Source organism: Bubalus kerabau, chromosome 1, assembly GCF_029407905.1.
Source record: "Bubalus kerabau isolate K-KA32 ecotype Philippines breed swamp buffalo chromosome 1, PCC_UOA_SB_1v2, whole genome shotgun sequence".
Taxonomy (NCBI): domain Eukaryota; kingdom Metazoa; phylum Chordata; class Mammalia; order Artiodactyla; family Bovidae; genus Bubalus; species Bubalus kerabau.
Genome location: NC_073624.1, coordinates 156,598,814 through 156,612,898, shown reverse-complemented (window position 1 = coordinate 156,612,898; position 14,085 = coordinate 156,598,814).

Genomic DNA, 14,085 nt, shown 5'->3' with positions numbered 1-14,085 from the left:
CAGTATGAGAAGTGCCCCAGGGGGGGAAGTACACAAGAAATATCATGGAGAGCTTCCTGGAGGAAGAGGCACCTAAGGTGAGGGGGAGTCAGCCAGGCTTGAGAAGTGAGGGGTGGAATTGGACAGAGGGCTTCAGCACCTCCGTGTTTAGCAGGTGGAAGGCCGGGTTTTTTCTACCCCCTAGGTTACTCTCATCAGAGGGACCCACTGCCTGCGCTGGCAGGAAGTCCACTTCCATCTGTCCATGTCACTGCAGTCTCGTGCAGAAAAATCAAGAATCTCAAAGGGACTTCCCTGGTGGTCCAGGGGTTAAGACTCCATGCTTCTAATACAGAGAGCACAAATTTGATCCCTTGTTGGGGGACTAAGATCCCACATGCTGTGTGGTGTGGCCAAAAATAAAATATATTTAAAGATGTTAAATTTCATAGTAATCTGATATAATCATTTATTTAAAAATACATGAACAATCTTTAAGTCTATTCTGTACATCTGATAAAATTTCATTCTACCATTTTTATGCTTTAAAGTCTTATTATAGATTACTTTATCTTGCATCTCTGCAATAAAATTAAACACACACAAATTTAAAAAAAATTTTATTCCTTGTGATCACATCCTAGATTAAGCTATATTATAATTTTAATGAATACACAAGTGAGCAAAGCCATATGAGTAAATTAAAATTTTTATAAATGATAAGTATAAATGTAAAAAGGAAATTCATTTCTTAATAATATAAACTGAGCATTTAAATATTAATTGGTTCATTTATCCATTGTGGAATATTACTAATTGCTAGAATGAGAAAGAGTTCAGTTAATTTCTCTTTTTATAGAATATTTTTATAGAGGTAAGCACTGGAAAGTTTTGTTCACATAAACAGTAGGAATGGATGTATTTTATTGTAACATTGTCATATATATCATTCTTGGAACTTTTTATGGATGACATTCTTAAAAATCAATGATCTATCATCAAAAATCACTTTTAACATTACATCAGCTAATAGTTTGACTAAGTCCCCAAGTTTTGTTGAAAGCCAAGAATTAGAAATCATTGATTTGCAAAGGATTTGCAACCCAATCATTAGAGTAATTAATGTTCTCAGTTTCTGGGAAGTATATCAAAAAAGCTATGTACTGAGACCTATCAAATAACTATTAATTATCCTCTCATTCCTTTACAGAGGAACTTTTTAAAAACTGATATTCCCAAAAAGAGTTGGGAAATATGCAAGCATAAATTTCAGTTTACCTTTACCATCTTCATATTTTTGATGAAATGCTTTTGTCTCAGTGAATGCTTTAAACACATTTCCATCTAAACCTCGGAAAATGTTCACCAGATAGTCTAGGTGCAAAGCTAATTGTCATTGTCAAACTAATTAACCAAGTCAAGTTTACTTATTTCAAAATATGACACACACTCAGGAAAGTTCACTATGTAGAACTTTCAGTTCAGTTCAGTCGCTCAGTCATGTCCGACTCTGCAACCCCATGAATTGCAGCATGCCAGGCCTCCCTGTCCATCACCAACTCCCGGAGTTCACTCAGACTCACGTCCATGGAGTCGGTGATGCCATCCAGTCATCTCATCCTCTGTCGTCCCCTTCTCCTCCTGTCCCCAATCCCTCCTAGCATCAGGGGAGGGATTTTCCAATGAGTCAACTCTTCGCATGAGGTGGCCAAAGTACTGGAGTTTCAGCTTTAGCATCACTCTTTCCAAAGAAATCCTAGGGCTGATTTCCTTCAGAATGGACTGGTTGGATCTCCTTGCAGTCCAAGGGACTCTCAAGAGTCTTCTCCAACACCACAGTTCAAAAGCATCAACTCTTCGGCACTCAGCTTTCTTCACAGTCCAACTCTCACATCCATACATGACCACAGGAAAAACCATAGCCTTGACTAGATGGACCTTTGTTGGCAAAGTAATGTCTCTGCTTTTTCATATGCTATCTAGGTTGGTCATAACTTTCCTTCCAAGGAGTAAGCGTCTTTTAATTTCATGGCTGCACACCTTCTGAAGTGATTTTGGAGCCCCCCAAAATAAAGTCTGACGCTGTTTCCCCATCTATTTCCCATGAAGTGATGGGACCAGATGCCATGATCTTTGTCTTCTGAATGTTGAGCTTTAAGCCAACTTTTTCACTCTTCACTTTCACTTTCATCAAGAAGCTTTTTAGTTCCTCTTCACTTTCTGCCATAAGAGTGGTGTCATCTGCATATCTGAGGTTATTGATATTTCTCCCAGCAATCTTGATTCCAGCTTGTGCTTCTTCCAGCCCAGCGTTTCTCATGATGTACTCTGCATAGAAGTTAAATAAGCAGGGTGACAATATACAGCCTTGATGTACTCCTTTTCCTATTTGAAATCAGTCTGTTGTTCCATGTCCAGTTCTAACTGTTGCTTCCTGACCTGCATATAGGTTTCTCAAAAGGCAGGTCAGGTGGTCTGGTATTCCCATCTCTTTCAGAATTTTCCACAGTTTATTGTGATCCACACAGTCAAAGGCTTTGGCATAGTCTGACAGAATGTGGTCCACTGGAGAAGGGAATGGCAAACCACTTCAGTATTCTTGCCTTGAGAACCCCATGAGCAGTATGAAAAGGCAAAATGATAGGATACTGAAAGAGGAACTCCCCAGGTCAGTAGGTACCCAATATGCTACTGGAGATCAGTGGAGAAATAACTCTAGAAAGAATGAAGGGATAGAGCCAAAGCAAAAACAATACCCGGTTGTGGATGTGACTGGTGATAGAAGCAAGGTCCGATGCTGTAAAGAGCAATATTGCATAGGAACCTGGAATGTCAGGTCCATGAATCAAGGCAAATTGGAAGTGGTCAAACAGGAGATGGCAAGAGTGAATATCAACATTCTAGTAATCAGCAAACTAAAATGGACTGGAATGGGTGAATTTAACTCCAATGACCATTATATCTACTACTGCGGGCAGGAATCCCTTAGAAGAAATGGAGTAGCCATCATGGTCAACAAAAGAATCTGAAATGCAGTACTTGGATGCAATCTCAAAAACAACAGAATGATCTCTCTTTGTTTCCAAGGCAAACCATTCAATATCACAGTAATCCAAGTCTATGCCCCAACCAGTAACGCTGAAGAAGCTGAAGTCGAATGGTTCTATGAAGACCTACAAGACCTTTTAGAACGAACACCCAAAAAAAGATGTAGAACTTTATGGGTCAATAAATAACAAAAAAGCAAACACACTTAATTTGCTCTTTGCTGACTTTCCGGAAGCCCCACCTCATGGCTCTTCTGAGTCACACCACCTTCCCTTTGTCCTGGAGGGTTCCACTATCCTGACTATGGTGTTTATGCTTCTTTATAGTTTGCTATATATGGGTATTCACCCTGAACAATACAGTATTGCTTAATTCTGATTTTTTTAATAAATAGAAATGTACTGTATGTTTTAAAAAAATATGTCTTAATTTTGCTTGAGAAATCCAGCTTTCATTTATATGCAATGGCAGTCTGCTACATTTTCCTTTTGGTATAGTTGTCCATTGTTCAAAGTTACCACATTATATTTATCCATTCTGCTATTAATGAACATTTGAGTAATTTTTGTTTTGGAACTGTAAGAATCATGTTTCTATGAATAGGCATTTTGTTCAACCTAGAAGTAGAATTACTGAATTCTAGGGTAGGCCTATCTTCAATTGCATTATGCAGTGCCAACCTGTTTTCTAAAGTGGCTGTACCAAATTATACCCCTACTCTCAACATGAGAATTCCTTTTGCTTCACATCCTCACTCACACTTGGCGTGATCAGTTTGAATAGTACACGTTTGTGTATTTTTGTAACTCCTGGATACTTGTCATTCTTTGTACTTTTGTACTTATACATTTTGGTGGGTACAGAGTGATATCTCACAGTGATTTTAATTTGCATTTCTCTGATACTAAACGGAGCTGAGCTCCTCCTGTGAATTGCTTGTTCAAGACTCTTACCATTTGTCTATTGGAATATTTGCTTTTTGCTCTTTGTAGAAGTTCTTTTTGTATTTTGGATATGATCCCAATACCACTTATATGTATTGCAAAGATCCTTTTCCAACTTTTAAATGGTTGTTTTTGATGGAAATGTTCTTAATTTGCTGCTACTGCTCCTAAGTCGCTTCAGTTGTGTCCGACTCTGTGCGACCCCATAGACGGCAGCCCACCAGGCTCCCCCGTCCCTGGGGTTCTCCAGGCAAGAACACTGGAGTGGGTTGCCATTTCCTTCTCCAATGCATGAAAGTGCAAAGTGAAAGCGAAGTGGCTCAGTCGTGTCTGACCCTCAGCAACCCCAGCGACTGCAGCCTTCCAGGCTCCTCCGTCCATGGGATTTTCCAGGCAAGAGTACTGGAGTGGGGTGCCATTGCCTTCTCCGGTTCTTAATTTAATGGGGTCCAAATAGCAGTCCTTTCCTCATTTGTTACAGCTATCTGTATCCCAGTTAGGAAATTTTCTCCTACACTGGATCCATGAAGACAGTCTCCCATATTATCTTATAGAAGTTTCATTGTTTTATTTTACCTTTAGGTTTATAATACACCTGGAAGTGATTTTTGTATGAAGTGCGAAGTGTTATTTCATCCCCCTTCCCATAGAGATATCCAATATTACAGTTTTACTTATAAAAATATTGTCCCTTTTCCACTCTCTTATAGAGCCACACTTGTTAAATTGTGTGTGTGTGTGTGTGTGTGTGTGTGTGCTTTGCAAGGCTTCTGTGCTGTCTATTCTGGTCTTTAGATCTATTTGTCCAAATTACTGTGCTTTTAGAACAAATCTTGATATTAAGTAGAATGTGTTCCCCCAACATTTTCTTCTTGAACATCTGAGCCATCATGTTAGTTTGGGTTCTCCAAGAAGCACACCAAGATGGTATTTGTTCAGTTGCTCAGTCATGTCCAGCTCTTCTGTAATCCTGTGGACTGTAGCCCACCAGGCTCCTCTGTCCATGTGATGTTTCAGGCAAGAATACTGGAGTGGGTTGCCATTTCCTACTCCAGGGGATCTTCCCAACCCAGGAATCAAACCTGCATCTCTTTTATCTCCCGCATTGTAGGCAGATTCTTTACCACTGAGCCATCGAGGAAGCCCAAGATGGCATTAAATATTAATAAGTAAATTTTATTAAGGGAAATGCTTATCATCATACTCAGCTATATTAACACCAGTTCCTTAATGTCACCTATTACCTTGTCCAATTTAAGCTAATCGTGGCTTGTCTTGGTTTTATCATCATCTGCCTGAATGGTTCACTGCATTGGTGAACTCAGTAGAAAGTGAATATGAAATGTTACTCACATGCTGCAGTGTGTGCAAAGGACGCCTGAAGCTCCATCTTCGTGCCTATCTGCTAAATCGGCTAAGGTGCCCCTTCATCCGCTGGTCTAAAGCCCTTTCCTTGGCTCGCGACTGTTCACATGAGCGACACTCTCCCACAAACAACACAGTCTTGTCAGACACAATAATTTTCATCTGGGGAAGGCATGTACAGCGAACAGGGGTCGGGGTCGGGGAGGAGCTGGGTGAATCAGCAGATCTCTCTGTTGGAGACACGTGCCTCCCCCCACCCCACCCCCACCCTACCCCTGGGAAATTACTGCTCCACCCAGCCTTTCTCAGAGGGTGGACCGTGTGACGGAAAGTGCACAGGATGGTTCTAGCTGGGACACAGGAGTGATAAGAGTGTCTCACAGGTGAGATAGTTATTCCTCTTTCAACTCTCCTCAGTACTTCTGCGAAGGCAATGGCATGCCACTCCAGTACTCTTGCCTGGAAAATCCCACGGGCGGAGGAGCCTGGTGGGCTGCAGTCCATGGGGTCGCTGAGGGTAGGACATGACTGAGCGACTTCACTTTCACTTTCCACTTTCATGCATTGGAGAAGGAAATGGCAACACACTCCAGTGTTCTTGCCTGGAGAATCCCAGGGATGGGGGAGCCTGGTGGGCTGCCGTCTATGGGGTCGCATCGAGTCGGACATGACTGAAGCTACTCAGCAGCAGCAGCAGCAGCAGTACTTCTGACCACTTAAGAAAATCTTGTTTGGAGTTTGTAAGTTTTCAAAATGGCTGTAACCTTTGTTCATCTTTGTACAAAGAGAACACTGGGCTACAGACAGTGTCTGGTTAATATTTAATCAGTTGTTTGCTTTTCTGTATGTTTGTTTTTGCGGTCATCTCCTAAGTGGTAGTGAAGTCTTGCCAAGTTCCAAGGAGTGTTGTGAATTGGTCCTCACCAACAACCCCATGAGAGAGTCCTAGGTCCCCTGTTTTTCAGATACAGAAGCTGAGGTTCAGAGGATTTTAGTAAATACCCAGAGAGTCACAGGGAGAAAAGGGCCAGGCTTGGAGTCAATCCGGAGCCCGTATTCTTAGCAGCTACTCCCTACCATCTCCTCTGGGACAGTGATACTAAGTTTCCTATAGAAATTATTTAAATTAAAGCTAATTTAAATATAATTTTTAAAGTAAATAATTAAAAAGTAGAGGTACTAGTTGAATGTGGCAAAAATTGAGACAAAAGTCCTAGGAAGATCCAAGTCTGGGAAACATCAGTTTAGCCCAGGCTAAACCACCCTGCCCCGAGGGCTTCAAGTCTCCAGCTCTGTCTGGGTCACTGCCAGGAGTCAATGCAGAGCCAGCTGGGGTGCAGGGGAAAAGCAGGGGCCCATTCTGGTCCCCATTTAAAGGTTGTTGCAGGGTAACCCATCAGGATATGGGCTGATGTATATCCTTTTATCTCTTTCATAGTTTTTACCATGTAATTGTTTTACCCATTCAACAATATGGTGAAATATGGTGATAATATGATAGCATAAACCAGAGCTTTCTCAGAAAACGTAGTGGAATGGTCAAGAGGGGTTGTGAGGATGAATGAGTTAATACATGTCAAGTATTTAGAATAGTGTCTGGCACTACATATATGCATTTAAGGGCTTCCCAGGTGGTGCTAGTGGTAAAGGACCTGCCTACCAATGCAGGAGACATAAGAGATGTGGGTTCAATCCCTGGGTTTGGAAGATCCCCTGGTGGAGGGCATGGCGGCCCACTCCAGTAATCTTGCCTGGAGAATCGCATGGACAGAGGAGCCTGGTAGGCTACAGTCCATACAGTCGCAAAAAGTCAGACATGACTGAAGTGACTTCACACACACACACACACACACACACACACACACACACACACGTGCACTTAGAGGGGTGTTTGGGGTGAGGATGGTTAAAGGAGGAAGAAAATGGGCTGAGGGCTAGGGACCAGGAACTCTCTGAGTCCTGGAGGAAGCAAATCTTTAATGAACTCTAACCAGTCGCAGCTTCACAATTGATCTGTCTGATGTGTTTCAGGTGGTGGCACAGACCTGCCAGAGCCAGCTGGGGAACCCCAAACCATTCTGCCCTGGTGCCTGGAGAAGCAGCGTCTGACGGGGGGCCAAGCACCACCAGCGGCAGCGTACGGAGCAGACCAGTAACGGGTTCTTGTATCAACATTCGTCAGACACCTACCCTGTGCTGAGAGCTGCACAAAGCTGGGTACCGAATCGAGTATGTGTTGTTTCTTGAGATGGGTGCCATCAGGCAGAAGTGGGCTCTTAAGGCTGTCAGAGTTGGATTCTTCTAGACCTCTGAATGAGTCAGCCTAAGACCAACAGGACAGGATTAGGCAGGGACCCAGGCTACCCGGTGAGACAGGTGCTGAGAGCTGGGACGTGCTTCCATGCGCCTGCTGAGCTGCAGCACTCTGCTGGGCGCCCATAGACCTGCCAGTGGCTCCAGAGCAAGGCCTTGTATAGAATAAACATGTGCATGCCGTGCTCTAGTTATCTAACTGCACAAATCCTTTATCCCTCCGGGTCTCAGCTTTCCCATCTGCAAACTGCAATTTGTTACAGCACCTACCTTCCAGGGTTGCTGTGTGGACCAAATTAGCTAAGGCAGGAACGATGCCTGCTGCTGCTGCTGCTAAGTCAGGACACAGGCTGCTAGAGGACAGAGCCCTGTTTGAAGCCCCCGTACCCCCTTCACTAGGTGATACATCCCAGGCATGATGTGACGTCCAGCCCTAGGTCCTCTGAACTGACCACAAAGAGGAACTATGAAGTTCAGCACTTAGAGGGTAACTGGGACCCTGTATGCTCGAATAGACAAGGATTTGTTTTGTTTGATTTACATTGCTGCTATGGACAAAAATGTGGCCAAAGTGTTCATCTGGACAAGGGCACAGGATTAGTAAGCTAATGAGGATGGACTTTATCTATACCTTCATGGCTAAAGCGAATCATCTAAGTTTTAAATGAGATGCTCCTTGAATTTCCATACATGTCTTAGGTACACACAGGCTCAGAAAAAGGTCTTCAACAGCGTGAGACCCACATTGGCAGTTTAGCATGAGGCTCTGGAATCACACTGCCTTGGTTCAAATCCTGGCTCCACCACTTCCAAGCCAAACTAGGGGGATTCCTGGCAGGCATCAACCTCCTCCTGGGTAAGATGGTGATGATAGAGGCATCTGTTTTGCAAGGTTCTGTTAATTCAGCTGAGGCTTCGCCAAGGCTATGCTATATAAAGCACTTAGCACAGGGTCTGGCAAACAGGCTGCTGCTGCTGCTGCTAAGTCGCTTCAGTCGTGTCCGACTCTGTGCAACCTCATAGACGGCAGCCCGCCAGGCTCTCCTGTCCCTGGGATTCTCCAGGCAAGAATACTGGAGTGGGTTGCCACTTCCTTCTCCAATGCATGCATGCATGCCAAGTCGCTTCAGTTGTGTCCGACTCTGTGCGACGCTATGGACAGGCTCCCCTGTCCCTGGGATTCTCCAGGCAAGAACACTGGAGTGGGTTGCTATTTCCTTCTCCCCTGGCAAACAGGAGGTGCTCTGTAATGAGACCCATTACCATAATTAAGACACAGAATCTCACTTAGACTTACAAGGCGGTACCTTTGCGGCCCAAACACCAACAAATCATTCTCCCCACTTGTGGACATGATTGATAGCTCAGTCTGGAGTGCTGGCATCTAAGCTCCTACATGCCTCTTACCTTCTGGAAGTCAGCCCCTGCCTCTGTGCGTCTTTATATCCCCAGCCTGCACCCTCTCCCTTCGTGACCTGGGCCCAGTGCTTGGAACAGTGGGGTCTCCCTAATACCTATCCCCTCAGGCTGAGTGTGCCATCCATCAACTAGGGGAGGGTGGCACAGAGGACCGGCACAGTGGCAGTGCCTGGGTCCTGGACCAAGAAAATGATGCTGTGAGGACCCTGTAGACAGACACCTGGCTGAGACTTCAGCAAGGCCCTTTTTTGATTAAAAGTGGTACTTTCAGGGGACTTTCCAAGCGTATCATAATTGATGGGGTACTAATAGCACACACCAAGATTTAATACAGCCAGACTGGGCAGATCATTGAGCCCCTTCTGACTCAATTTTCATCTCAAGAAATAGGAATAAAAAACACTTGTTCCTTTAGGGTTTTGTAAGGATCAAATTAAATGATGTGTGATGTAAAGACTTTCTCTCTCATACACACACACACACACACACACACACACACACACTGTTTACTAACAACTGGTTTTCCATCTTCCACCCTGACACGCTGGTGGGAAGATAGGGGGGCCAACATGTAAGTCCCTTGGCCCTACATCACTTTGATCCCGTCAAGCTCCCCTCTTGACTGCAGCCTCCAGGAAGAAAAGGCTGGCACGCTGCTTACTGGGCAGGAGGAGATGGATCATCAAATATGGTGGCGATGATCCTAGTGATTCATCACTTCAGTGGGGTGAGGCCAGGAGTGTGACATCCCATCTCAGGTGGGAGATCCACGAGCTAAAGGTAATCCCTCTCTAAGGGCAGAGACCTCAGAGGTGAGTGCAAAACACAGCTCAGGTGCTTGCTCTGAGAGAGGAGGGCCCTGCTGACGACTCCACCCCCCTCTCAGGAGGGGTCTACTGACTCCAACTCCCCTCTCCTATGGGGTTTGATCAGCTTCAGTTCAGCTCTTTAGGACTCTGTCTCCTGGGCTTCTGAACTGGCCCCTGCCAGACTCCAGTTCTCACCTTGTCACTTACAAAGCTGTGACACAGAGTCGGATGCTTGGTAAATCAGGAGTCACCCTTGGCACTCTGACTCCAGAGTCTGAATGTTTTACCCCTACATCATTTTGTTGCCACCACTTGGATGGAAGGAAAGAAGGAAGGAGGAAGGCTCTGTTCCAAGTTGTGAGGATGGGATGAAAGACTCTGTGTGTGAAACTGCCTTTGCACATTCAAAATATCAAAATAGACTAAAACCATTGCCATTGTTAGACCAAAGCTTGTCTCCTTCAGAAAGAAGTTTGTCTTCTCTATGCTGGGCCTTCAGAACCTCTGACATCTTGAGATTCTCAGGGCTTCTCCAGCCTTTGGGACTCTCCTTACCCTCCAAGCTCTAAGGCTTTTCTCTCTCTCTGGGATGTGAGGGAGATAGGACTCCACCCCAGAAAAGGGAGAGTCGGAGTTTCCTGCCTTTGGCCACCTTGCATCTCTGTGTGACCTTGGGCAAGGCGCCCACCCACTCTGTGTCCACAACCACCTTGGTCTCTGATGAGAAGGTCACCCTGCCCTGCTGGTCACAGGGCTGGGAGGATGTGGGAGAGCCTGTGTGTAAATCAGGTTCTAGATCCCAACATCTGAGTCCTGACATCACCTGATGCCACAGAGACTGATAACAGCACAGACACAGAACACTTCCTTCACCAAGAGTGTTGTGTTGGACCGGGCTGCTTCAGAGTTTATATCTGTTTACAGGTTGTTATTGTTTGTTTTTTTTTTTTTTCCTTTTGCAGTAAAACTCGCATATAATGAATCTTATTACTCCAAAATGCTCTCTCATGCCTTGTCCCAGTCATTCCTCTGCCAACCCCAGAGGTAATTGCTGTTTTTTTTTTTAATATTTATTTATTTGGCTGCTCTAGGTCTTAGTTGAGACATGTGGGATCTTTGATCTTCGTTGTGGAATGTGGGATCCGGTTCCCCGACCAGGGATCAAACCTGGGCCCCATGCATTTGGAGCTCCGAGTCTAAGCCAGGGAAGTCCCTGTAATTGCTGTATAGATCACTTGTTTTAGCCATAAATTAGTCTTGCCTGTTTATGGGAGACTTTGACGGGCATTGCCAAGGGTCCCCTGAAAGATGGGGACCCATCTTTCAGTCTCCTCAGGAGAACAAGAGAGGCTTGGGACTAACAATTTCTACCTTCTCTTCTCCCACCTCTCAGCTTCTCCTACATCTGACAAGCAACACGGAGTAGAGCGAGTATTTGGGAGTTTGAAGGTGGCCCACCTTCAGGGAGCTTGCACCCTTCTGCCTGCCCCTGGGACTGGGCTGGACATAATTCCTGCTGTGTCCCTTTCTAGGAGGGTCTGATTGGCATCCCCCAGTGCAGGCTTTCTGCCACCATTTGCAGGATTGCCAGGTGGATGGGAGCAGGCACAGAAGGCAGGGGCTGTCACCTTCTAAGGACTGTCAGAGGCCAGTGGACATTGGTCCCAGGTCACACCACCTGGTTGGTCGCTGGTGGCTCTGACCCTGTAGTGAGGGGTACAGGAGATTTGAATCAAGTCTGAGCTGAAAAGTGGGAGCTCTAGATTACTTTTGGCTTAAAATTCTGGTGAGGAGCCATGTTTTACCTTTTTGTTTCAGATAGGTTGAAAAAATGCTCAAGAAGGAAATACAAAATCAAACTCTTTGCATGAATATTATCCCCAAGTTTTGGAAAATTCCCACGGGTACGTAGCCTGCCCTGAGGCCAGCCTCTCCCAGTGTCTGCTGTCCCCTGGGGGTGGCCAGAGAAGGTGTGCATGTGCCAAAAGCCAGCTGGAAGGATAGAAGCTGTGATTCCAGGGGCTCCTGAGAAGTGCAGAATGACATGACCTTAATCGACCTTTCCTGGGTGAAGAAGAGGCCCCACAGCAGGGGAGCTGGGAAGAGGATGCAGTGTGGTGCTGGAGGCTTCCTGAGCAATCAGACAGGGTGGGGGACGGCTCCACTGCCCAGCAGGCAGGACCTCTCTGCAAAGCCTGGAAACCATCACCTCCTGCTGTCTGTTGGTCAGGATGAGAGAAGAGAGTCTTGTGACCTGGATCACAGGTGAGGCAGAGAGGGCAGCAAGGACACTGGGGTGGGCAAGGAAGGAAGTCAGGAAGGTTGTAGCTGGGAGTGCCCTGAAGAGTCCCCTGAGTTGGCAGATCCCTGAAGCTGATGGCACGGAAGCAGGCCCCGGACGGGGAGGGGTCAAAGGACTCGCCTGGCAGTGGGAGGAGCCCTGAAAAGGCCAGGTGGCCAGGCTAGAAAATGATGAAGTAGTGGAAAGGGAGACCTTTTTTGCTTCCTGTTGCAGGATTTCATGAGTGAGTGTGTGTGTGTGTGTGTGTGTGTGCGTGTGTGCGTGTGTGTGTATGTGTGTGAGTGAGAACCTTGGGGGCTGACCCAGGAGCTTCAGGGTTACTCTGTGTCAGAGGTTCCCCCCAAATTTAGGAAGCCCTTCTGTTCTGTGTTCTTCAGGGCTGACACAGCCCCTCTGCAGCCCCAGAACTCGCAGGACACAGCCAGGTTGCACCTGCAAGACCAGCCGCGGCGGGAGGCCACCTGGCCTGCCTGGCCTCTCCCCTCCCATAACCTGAATGCAAACTCAGAGAGAAAAAACTCTTTCCCTCCAGCTGGGATCTCAGAATCACCAAGCACCTGTCATGAAACTCAGACTTGCCCTGGTCTGGGCACCAGTGACCCCCAGAGCTTGGCCCTAGACAGCACAGGCAGATGGCCAAATCCTACCCATTCAACAAAAGGGGGGAACAGGGCTGGTGTGTTGGGGTGGAAAGGGTTGTTATTGCTGAGAAGCATGAAATAAGCACTTTCTCATTTTGAATAGCTGGAGCTCTCCAACCTTAGACTGTAGAAACTTACTAGAGAGCTAGAAAGGCTCCATCACTGGTGATATCCAGGCTGAGACTGGATAGACGCTTGGCAGGGACCACGTGTGTGTGTGTGTTTCAGAGGAGGAACAATTGTGTGACCAACAACAGTTCACACAACTATTGTAGGCTTGCACTAGATTCATGTTTCCCCTCCATGTACCGTCCTCCAGACTTTTGAAATATCGGGGACCCATTTAATTATATATATATATATATTTTTTTCTCTTTAATTCTTTCTTTTGGCCACAAATACTTGTTTAAAGAAAACTTGCAATCAGTACCATGAACAACAACCAGAATCATGTGGTATAAATAGACAGTAATGGTTAAAATCATCATCACAACCACCACCACAATCTAAAACAGTGTTATCAAATCCTGGCTGTGTACTATCGTCTGCCTTGTTGTCTAGGTCAAAATGGAGATGGCAAGTTAGATGATAAAGAGAGATCCGCTCCCCAAAAGACTTCCCTTAAGATCATTAGAAAAGATGGACTTCCCTGGTGGTGCAGTGGATAAGAAACCTCCTGCCGATGCAGGGAACATGGGTTCGATCCCTGGTCTGGGAAGATTCCACACGCTGTGGAGCAACTAAACCTGTGCCCCACAACTACTGAAGCCCTTACACCTAGAGCCTGTGCTCTGCAACAAGAGAGACCACCACAGTGAGAGGCCCGAGCCCAGCAATGAAGAGTAGCCCCCACCCGCCACAACTCGAGAAAGCCCATGCAAGCATGAAGACCCAGTGTAGCCAAAAAAAAAAAAAAATTTCAGAATGAATTAAAAAGTGAACAGGCTGCTCCTAAGTGGTTCCATCCAACACCTGCTCGTATGGACATCACGCCCCCAACTTGGACCAGTTGTTGCCCTTGGTTGGTTCCTTCCGCTGCAGCCTCACATGGCCAGGGAAAGATGCCTCCGACCCCTGTTCCACCTTCTGTAAAATAAGGTGCTTGGCTGGCGAACCCTTGCGAGGGTCCCTTGCAGCTCTGACATTCCTCCCACCTTCACTTTTACAGGATTTCACTCTTAAACAGGATTGTTCAACTCCTGTGTGATTTTAGGGTGGGCTTTCAACAGCCATTGTCCAAGCAGGGAGATGGACTCCACTGTAGG